Here is a 10,980-nt window from a genome sequence, read left to right on the forward strand (position 1 = left end):
TCAGGACTGCATACGACCGAGGCACACAGGGCCAACACCCGGCATCATGGTGTGGGGAGCGATCTCCTACACTGGCCGTACACCACTGGTGATCGTCGAGGGGACACTGAATAGTGCACGGTAATCCAAACCGTCATCGAACCCATCGTTCTACCATTCCTAGACCGGCAAGGGAACTTGCTGTTCCAACAGGACAATGCACGTCCGCATGTATCCCGTGCCACCCAACGTGCTCTAGAAGGTGTAAGTCAACTACCCTGGCCAGCAAGATCTCCGGATCTGTCCCCCATTGAGCATGTTTGGGACTGGATGAAGCGTCGTCTCACGCGGTCTGCACGTCCAGCACGAACGCTGGTCCAACTGAGGCGCCAGGTGGAAATGGCATGGCAAGCCGTTGCACAGGACTACATCCAGCTTCTCTACGATCGTCTCCATGGGAGAATAGCAGCCTGCATTGCTGCGAAAAGTGGATATACACTGTACTAGTGCCGACATTGTGCATGCTCTGTTGCGTGTGTCTATGTGCCTGTGGTTCTGTCAGTGTGATCATGTGATGTATCTGACCCTAGGAATGTGTCAATAAAGTTTCCCCTTCCTGGGACAATGAATTCACGGTGTTCTTATTTCAATTTCCAGGAGTGTACTTTCATCAGAAAATAACACTTTTGATCTAGAGATGATGTTCAGAAGTTGGACAACTATGCACGGCAGGCTGCAACTCGCTGTTCCGTTTCGTTTGTCAGACAATACATTCAACATTCACAAAGTCCTTTAATTTTAAAGTCTTTTTAATGTGGTCCCGCGGCCCCCCGACGCGCTGTGTGTAACCTCCCCCGTTTGTGCCGCCATCTGCTGTCTGTGAGTGGTTATTGCAAGGTGACGTTGAACATGGGTGGTGGTGGTCACATTAATGCGACTGGACTGTGTTACAGATGTTACATTTGTTTTGGGAATTTTTTTGTATCTTCTCTGCAATACTTGAAAATTGTTCAAAATGGTTCAAATGGTTCTGAGCACTATGGGACTTAACATGTGTGGTCATCAGTTCCCTAGAACTTAGAACTACTTAAACCTAACTAACCTAAGGACATCACACACATCCATGCCCGAGGCGGGACTCGAACCTGCGACCGTAGCGGTCACCAGGTTCCAGACTGAAGCTCCTAGAACAGCACGGCCACACCGGCCGGCGAAAAATGTTCACTTAGATAGCTTGCCAAAGCTGTGAAGTATGTTTATGAAGGTCTTAGTACTTTCTTTTCAATAAATTGTGTTGAATTTATGTGTGCATGCAAAATTATATTTATTTTTGTACTTGAGGCTTTGTTTTAGAAGTTCTGTTAATTTGTTGCGAAAAGTGCCCCCAATACCACAGAAAGATCGATACACAAGCAAAATGATTAATTTATTGGTGATACCAAACCCTGTTAATTCGATAGCTGACATTTTAATGTGTTTGTTTTCGAGTACTGGGTGCGCTTACTTTCTTGCCCTGATTTGATCCATGTTCGTTTTCTGATGTAAATGCATGATCCTCCACCCTTTGAAATAGTCCTCCAGGGGTAAGAGTCCGTCATTTCATACAACGATGATACTAAATGTTGGATTTCTGTATCACTGTACCAGCTCTCAGTGACACGAACTGCTACACAGTTCAAAGATTGGAGGTCAACCTGAAATTGTATCATTTTATTGTTTACTTAATGCCCGTTTTTATGAAGAATTGCTAAGTCTCTGAAGCATCCCATGTTATTTTTCTCCAACGTTCTCATCTTCTTTACGACATGTAGTATGTGTGCCGTTTAATGTGTTAGAATATGTCTTGTGACCGATTGTTTCAAATATTTTTAAACGACCGGAGGTGGTCTTCAGTCAGGGGGACATGTTTGGATTTATTCTGAAAAAAAGTTCACTTTCCTACCCATCACAACAGTTATCTGAGCATGTGTGGCCCGAGACCCAACCCCTATACTTTCATGAATCAGCTGCACCAATCTATCCTTGTGAGTCCTGTTTAGATTTAGGTCATGCCTAGTCAAACCCTATCTATTTGTAGTCCTGGCAGACACCACAGCAACATGAAGAAGTCGGCTGCTATCAGTGCTATCTATAACCAGACATTAATACTGCTAACAGGCCATTATGGTGCTAGAACAGTCGACAAAATGTTCGTTGGTGGCGCCAGTCGTCAAGCTATCTTGTCCAGGTCTTATATCCCAAGCCTGTCCAAACTGTTTCCTGCCCCAAATTTTATCACTACATCGTCGTCTCTGAAAGATCGTTACATAAAGACCCTAATTCCTCTATCATTTGACTTAGCCCTGCACTTGGTTTAAAAATGCTGGAGGCCTGGTACGTTCCGTCTACACATTTCTGTAACTCAGGATCCACACCTCACCCATGGATACTACTTAGCAGCAGCACTTCGTTCTCCCTAACACAATGCACATTCCCAGACTAGGTGATCTGTGCTCCACACTTCCTGCTCAAGTCCTGTCTGAGGCTAACCGCCACTTAACTCTGGGAGAGGTAGATACCTGTTTTTATTGTTGATAGTAACACTATCAGATCGTGTTCTTTGTTTCTGTACCTTTCTATTAACTGTCAGTTCTCAACAACCCTCTTCCCCTCAATCTTGTTTGATAAGGATCAGCTCCTTCTCTGACTTCTCCAGCTGTGCCTGAAGGGCAAAGATTTCCACTCTCTCCTCCTCAATCAAAACGTTCCTTAAGTATACTTAGTAATTCCAGGAGAGCGGCTCTTCCGCAAATTTCTCCCCACTGCATATTCTCGCCACCTCCAGTGAAAATAATTCCTACAAGATTGACAGCAAATCCCCTCAGTACCCTAAAACAGCCCCTACACTTCACAGTCATGTTCAACTTCGAAAGAAGAATTAAGTTTAAGTTTGAAGACTATACCACGTTTGTCAAGGTTCGTAATGAATTGTTTCAAAAATAACGCTTTAATTTATGGAGCCCTTTTGTGATTGAGTTCTATTGTTCTTAACGGCTAAAAAAGAATACTAACTGAGTAAGTAGTGCAGACGTCGTTGGTTTAAATCTCAATATCGGTGGCATTTTTTTGAAGTTTTATTTACATTGGGTGTGTGTAGGGGGTGGGGGTGTATACGCCGCTGTAAAAAATAAATTTGTACACCCTTATAAAGGTTTCAAATTCACCCAAGATTTATTGTTACAACAGTGCACAAGAAGTTCATGAAATGATTACATTTAGAAATCGGTAGCACAAGTAGTTGTGAGGTATGAGCTATTGACCTATGCAGAAACTCCCATATCAGTATATGGCGTAGCCTCCTCGGGTGGTATCAAGTCCATTATACAGAAGGCTAATACTGTCCTGGAATACGTTATGCCACGCCTGTTCACGTAGTTCTGTAACAGTTGTTGGTTGACGAGACGCGTGAGTCGCTTCTCGTCCAATCATATCCCACACGTGCTCGACTGAAGACAAGTGAGGGGATCGTGATGGCCAGGGAAGCTGATGCACGTCTCCCAGAGCACTTTGTGTTTCACTGGCAGTTTGTGGACGAACATTAACCCATTGAAACAGCTCATCACCTTCCCGTTGCAAGAACGGAACAAGAAGAGATCTAACAATATTCACCACACACACTGGGCGCTGGTTAGCATCATCTCCAGAAACACCAAAGGTGAACAAGAATTGTAGCTTATCGCACCTGAAACCATGAGGCCTGAGGTGGTGACAGCGTTCTAGGACGAATGCACTCTAAGAGACAGCATCACCATGGTACGCGAAAACGACTATCACTTTACGTGCGCCCAGGATCTGATTCCATCACAGAAAACCAAGGCGCGCCATTCCGTCTGCCAAGTGACCTTCGGGCACCATCAGTCGAGCCGTGAAGGTCGATGCTATGACGTGAGTGGAAGACGGGTTAGAGCTGTCCGTACCCACAGTCCCACTGCTAGTAACCGATTCGCAACAGTTCGTGTTGACACGTCTGGTTTCAGAAGTCCTTTTATCTGTGCTGTGGTAGCTGTACGATCTGTCACTGCTGCTCTTACAATACGAAGATCCTGGTGGACGTCTGTGCTGCGTGGACGTCTAGAACCACGCCTACGGGTGTGAGAATGTCCACGTGACTACTGTTATCAACACTGTTGCACAACTGACGGATTACATCCAGTTCGTGTGGCAATGCTCCGAAAGGACCATTCCGTCTCTCGGAAGGCCACAAATTCATCCCCTTTCAAGCTAGCTCAGTTGCCCGTAGGAAGCACGAGCGAATCGATATGGCATGACTGCCCGCTTTCTTCACACGTTTGCGCCATGCTGAGCCTTCTGGCTGTGACAATTCCCTACTGAAGGAAGGGTAGGCACAAATGGCGCACTGATAGCTACGTCACTACGTTATCTGTCGGCGGACGTCATTGAAAACACTATGAGTACATGTACTCTCCCTCACGCGGCTGATGACGATGATGATACTTGGTTTGCGGGGCACTGAACTGCGCGGTTATCAGTGCCTGTACAAATTCCCAGTCTTTACACAGCCCAGTCTCGCCACTTTCACGAATGATGATCAAATGATGAGGACAACAAAAATATCCAGTTCCCAAGCGGAGACAATCCCCGACCCAGCCGTGAATCGAGCCCGAACCTCGTGATCGAGAGGCAGCAATGTTAGCGACTAGACCTCGAGCTGTGGACCCCAGGTGGCAGCATATGCCGATAGAACAAATACCTAATGATACCAAGAGATGAGACCAAGAGACCAAGAGATGAATACACTAAGCAAATCCAGAAGGATGTAGGTTGCAGTAGGTACTGGGAGATGAAGAAGCTTGCACAGAATAGAGTAGCATGGAGAGCTGCATCAAACCAGTCTCAGGACTGAAGACCACAACAACAACAACATTTATTTCGCCCACGTCTTTCTTCGCTTGATGACTTGGTAGTCTACAGCATTAATTCTTTAGCCTTACTGCCGATTCAGTTGTGTGGTATACTTTGTCTATTCACAGTTCTATTCGAATGTTTCCTATACGTCCGTATTTCTTAGTTTCTTCTAGTGATTGACCATGGAACCTTAACGAATGAATGTGGATATCTTGGCGACGCTGATTCAAGTTGCCAATTCTATCTTTGGCTACTGGATTCACCTACAGGATACAAGATATTTACACGCATAATATATGACATGCTTCTCTTTTACTTGTAGCTGGTTTACGTTTTTACACTTCCTTACTACTCTTTCAAATTCTGAAGGTGGCAGGGGTAAAATACAGGGAGCGAAAGGCTATTTACAATTTGTGCAGGAACCAGATGGCAGTTATAAGAGTCGAGGAACATGAAAGGGAAGCAGTGGTTGGGAAGGGAGTGAAACAGGGTTGTAGCCAATCCCCGATGTTATTCAATCTGTATACTGAGCAAGCAGTAAAGGAAACAAGAGAAAAATTCGGAGTTGGAATTAAAATCCATGGAGAAGAAATGAAACCTTTGAGGTTCGCCGATAACACTGTAATTCTGCCAGAGACAGCAAAGGACCTGGAAGAGCAGCTGAACGGAATGGACAGTGTCTTGAAAGGAGGATATAAGATGAACATCAACAAAAGCAAAACGAGGATAATGCAGTGTAGTCGAATTAAATCGGGTGATGCTGCGGGAATTAGATTAGGAAATGAGACGCTTACAGTAGTAAATGAGTTTTGCTATTTGAGGAGCAAAATAACTGATGATGGTCGAAGTAGAGAGGATATAACATGTAGACTGGCAATGGCACGGATAGCGTTTCTGAAGAAGAGAAATTTGTTAACATCAAGTATAGATTTAAGTGTCAGGATATCGTTTCTGAAACTATTTGTATGGAGTGTAGCCATGTTTGGAAGTGAAATATGGACGATAAACAGTGTGGACAAGAAGAGAACAAAAGGTTTCGAAATGTGGTGCTACAGAAGAATGCTGAAGATTAGGTGGGTAGATCACGTAAGTAATGAGGAGGCATTGAATAGAATTGGGGTGAAGAAAAATTTGTGACACAACTTGACTAGAAGAAAGGATCGGTTGATAAGACATGTTCTGAGGCATCAAGGGATCACCAATTTAATACTGAAGGGGAGCGTGGAGGGTAAAAATCGTAGAGGGAGACCAAGAGATGAATACACTAAACAGATTCAGAAGGATGTAAGTTGCAGTAGGTACTGAGAGATGAAAAAGCTGGCACAGAATAGAGTAGCATGGAGAGCTGCATCAAACCAGTCTCTGGACTGAATACCACAACAACAACAACCTAATGATTTACTGGTTTCTGATAAAAACCGTCTTTTTACTTATAAGAATGTAGCCCAACGCGTTAACGTACCGCTTCCGGGTCACGGGAAACGAGTCTGACCTCGACTGGATCTCCCTTGTGGGTTACCGACGAGGGTGGCGCCGTGGTTAGCACACTGGACTCGCGTTCGGGAGGACGACGGTCGCCTATCCTGATTTAGGTTTTCCGTGGTTTCCCTAAATCTTTTAAGGCAAATGCTGGGATGGTTCCTTCAAAAGGGCACGGCCGCTTTCCTTCTTCGTCCTTCCCTAATCGGAGGTTGTGCCCGGTCTCTAATGAGCTCGTTGTTGACGGGAAGTTAAACATTAATCTCCTCGTCCTCCTCCCTCGCGGATTAACCTCTGGGGCTGTTGAGCCGACCATCCAGGTACGGTTTTTAGGCCATTTCATCCATACCACTTGGCAGATACCGACGTGGTACCCACGTCACACTTCTTTTCCTTTGTCCCCTTTCTTACCATTACACTCATGCCCATAAATTAAGGATGCTTGCAGAATGTGGTGCCACACAACGTGGCAATACACAAAACTGGTTCTAATAGCATAGGTACATAGGGAACACACGGGACACAGATTTGTAAGTCGAAATTATTGGTGGTAAGTTGAGAAAACCGTCCCGAAACACATGTGCTACAAAATGCCACTGTTTCCTGCGCATGTACCCTGACATCAATATGGGATATGATCACCATGCACACGTACACAGGCCGCACAACGGGTTGGCATACTCTGGATCAGGTGGTCGAGCAGCTGCTCGAGTATAGCCTCCCATTCTTGCACCAGTGCCTGTCGGAGCACCTGAAGTGTCGTAGGGGTTTGAAGACGTGCAGCGATACGTCGACCGAGAGCATCCCAGACGTGCTCGATGGGGTTTAGGTCTGGAGAACAGGCAGGGCACTCCATTCGCCCGATATCTTCTGTTTCAAGGTACTCCTCCACGATGGCAGCTCGGTGGGGCCGTGCGCTATCATCCATCAGGCGGACATATTTGTGCAAAATGACGTCCCCATACACCTGACCTGTTACAGTTCCTCTGTCATAGACATACAGGGGCGTATGTGCACCAATCATAATCCCACCCCACACCATCAAATCGCGACCTCCATACAGGTCACTTTCAAGGACATTAAGGGGTTGGTATCTGGTTCCTGGTTCAAGCCAGATGAAAACCCGGCAAGAATCACTGTTCATACTATACCTGGCCTTAACCGTGAACATAACCTGGTACCACTGTTCCAATTACCATGTACTGTGTTTTTGACACCAGGCTTTAAGGGCTCCCTTGTGACCAGGGGTCAGTGGAATGCACCTTGCAGGTCTCTCGGCGAATAAACCATGTCTGTTCAGTCGCATGGAGACAACTGTTCCAATGGCTGCGGTAAGGTCCCGAGCAAGGCTACCTGCAGTTCTACGTGGCCGTCTGCGGGAACTGATGGTGAGATATCGGTCTTCTTGTGGTGTTGTACACTGTGGACGCCCCGTACTGTAGCGCCTGGACACGTTTCCTGTCTACTGGAATCGTTGCCATAATCTGGAGTTCACACTTTGTGGCACACAGAGGGCCTGTGTTTGACCAGCCTCCAGCCGCTCTAGTATTCTACCCCTCATAACGCCATCAATATGTGTTCTTTGAACCATTGTCAACATACAGTCACCATTAGCACGTCTGAAAACGTCTGCACACTTACTCTCTACACCGAACTCTGACATGCACCAACACAGCTCTGCGTATGTGGACTGCTGCCAGCGCCACAGTGCGACGACCGCAGGTCAAATGCACCGCACGGTTATACCCCGAGGTGATTTAAACCTTCAAACCTCCCACCAGAGCGTTGCTTCACCATGTATCAACATTAGCCTAAATTTCTGAGCATGAGTGTAGTTTCTTCTTCATTTTTATCGTTAGCTATTTTGTGCTGATGCCACATGACGTCTTTCAAATTCCATCGGTGAGAGCTTCACTCAGTCGTTTTTTTACTACAGAAAGTGTCCAAACCACTGATACTGATAACAAGCTGAGCCGCGGTGTCGTGAAATCTCATGCTATGCAAATATTTAGAGAACGTTCTCACATTCTCACATGAGATTTACTGTAAACGCAGACAAATACGGTACACAGATTCGTTCCTGAGTGGGAGGGTGTGGGGGGGAGGGGGCTGAAACCGATCATCTTTGGCATCGAAGGGGAATGGGAGGGTTTCAGAAACGATAGTGTGAGGGATTAAAACACAAGGGAATAATTTGTATGCCACTAGAATGAGCCGTTGCGGACGTCAGGTTAAATGTTTGAGATTAAGAGATTTGCACAGGAGACAAAAATGTGGCAGTGGCATGATACTAGCCGAAAGTCTCACGACCCAACAAAAGTCAGTGTGACGGGATGGCCACAAGTATTCGTCAACCCTTTGAGTATCAGCGGGGTCCTTGGCCTGCCACACAGCTGGTGCAGTGCTGGACTCTCACAGCCTAGGTCCGGCAGCTGAGGCGATGGCCTGGGATTAGCGGCGCGAGGCTAGCGGCGGGCAGATAGCATCGCATCTCGTGTCAGGGGCAGCGCGGCAGCCCGGCCGGCGGCTGTTGGCGCAGCAGCCCGTGCAGAACGCGCCTGACGACGGCGCCTCGCAGCCGGAACGACCTCGCGACCCGCTGCTGCACGCGTCGCGGGCTCGCACTGGCGATTATGCGAAGCGCCGTTGTAGAGCCTAGGAGTTGTCTCGCGTCAGGTAGCTATTCCACGCTGGCCAGTACGTCTAATAGCACGTTGACAACTGTACATCTTGGGACTAGTCGCCGTGCTGCTGTGCTCCACCACACGCAAGCAGGGACATACGTGTTGATGTACGCCTCTTCCTCAGCTTGTGTGCACGAGTGACCCCACTCAGACCTAGATTCTTTGCCTACGTCAACACGCTACTCTGGCGGAACGAAGGCGCGCACACGGCGGCTACTCTAAGACCTTCTCAAACCACTACCGGGTGAAAAATTTTGTTATTTACAGCCTCATATATCAGTTTCAAGATGAACTGCGTATCTTCTTCTTAATGGTCATAGTTCTCCTAGTTTACAATGATTAATAGGGGTTGCTACGAGTTGGGGTTTGGTACATGAAAGGTCATATAGTAGGCCCGCCCGGTTGGCTGTGCAGTCTAACGCACGGCTTTCCGAGCGGGAGGGAGCGCCTGGTCCCCGGCACGAATCCACCCGGCGGATTCGTGTCGAGGTCCGATGAACCAGCCAGTCTGTGGATGGTTTTTATGCTGTTTCCCATCTGCCTCGGCGAATGCGAGCTGGTTCCCCTTATTCCGCCTCAGTTACACTATGTCGGCGACTGCTGCGCAAACAAGTTCTCCACGTACGCGTACACCACCATTACTCTACCACGCCAATATAGGGGTTACACTCGTCTGGTGTGAGACGTTTCCTGGAGGGTCCACCGGGGGCCGAACCGCACAGTAACCGTGGGTTCGATGTGGGGTGGCGGAGGGTTGAAGTGGACTGCGGTAGTCGTCGTGGGGTTGTGGACCACTGCGGCTGTGGCGGGGACGGACCCTCTCCGTCGTTTCTAGGTCCCCGGTTAACATACAATACAATACAAGGTCATATAGTGCTATGTATCAAATGTAGCTAACGTATTGAATTTTTGTTTGGTCTTGGAAGTCTATATATGTCTCCAGTCTTGAGAAAATGGAATTTATGTAGCACTCTCACTTCTACCCACATGCTCAACGTTATGGCTATAGTGATTTATTCATAACACCCATAATACTTGGTAAACGGTTCAAGGTATGGAAATGAATTTTTAGTAAATGGTAGCACACAAATGGAAGAGTATTTTGGAATCTCATTAACACGTGAAACTTTCATATATGTCACATCAGAAGTAAATACAAATCTTTCCATCGCAATAATTTTTTCGTTCAATTCGAACACCTTCATCACTTCACTTTTATATAAAATTCTTCAAATATACGCTAGTTAACACTTATCTAATCATTATTTTTATGAAAAAATCATATTTTGTTTATAATTACGTATCACATGCAAAATTCGAGTTTTGATTATAGATCTAAATTATTTATTATCGAGATTACATAAAAGATTATGAGTAAAGACTGTTTAAATTTTTTAAAAATCACAAATTTGTTAACAATGGTGAATAAAATATCCAAGAATTTGTCTAAGCAATGAACTCGAGAATTTTGCATGCAATATGTAATAAAAACAAGAAGACATGTATTTTTGTAAAAGTAATGATTAAATATGTACTTAAGGAATTTTAGGTTTAAATAACGTAGGTATTCTAACTGAAAGAATGAAACAAAATGAAAAAGACCATGGCATTATTCGAACCAGTGATCCATTAATTACCTGTTTACCATTCTCTAACCCTACCGACTGAGACAGACTGCCTATCCTAAAAATCGCTTTAATTGTTTGCACGCTATACGTCAGGTACCGTAAACAGTTATTCCTCTTAAATTTGTCTTTATAATGGCCATAAATGACGAACCACAAACAAGAAAGGAACGACAATCCTATTAGTTTCTCATTAGCTCAATCAGCCACGGTGCTTATGCAAACGAATGCAACAAACTGAATCTGTCAACTATGAGTTGCAGTCAAACAAACCAATGAACTGAGAGAACCGTGGACATGCGCACGGC

The sequence above is a fragment of the Schistocerca cancellata genome, chromosome 1 (assembly GCF_023864275.1).
Source record: "Schistocerca cancellata isolate TAMUIC-IGC-003103 chromosome 1, iqSchCanc2.1, whole genome shotgun sequence".
NCBI classification, from domain to species: Eukaryota; Metazoa; Arthropoda; class Insecta; order Orthoptera; family Acrididae; genus Schistocerca; species Schistocerca cancellata.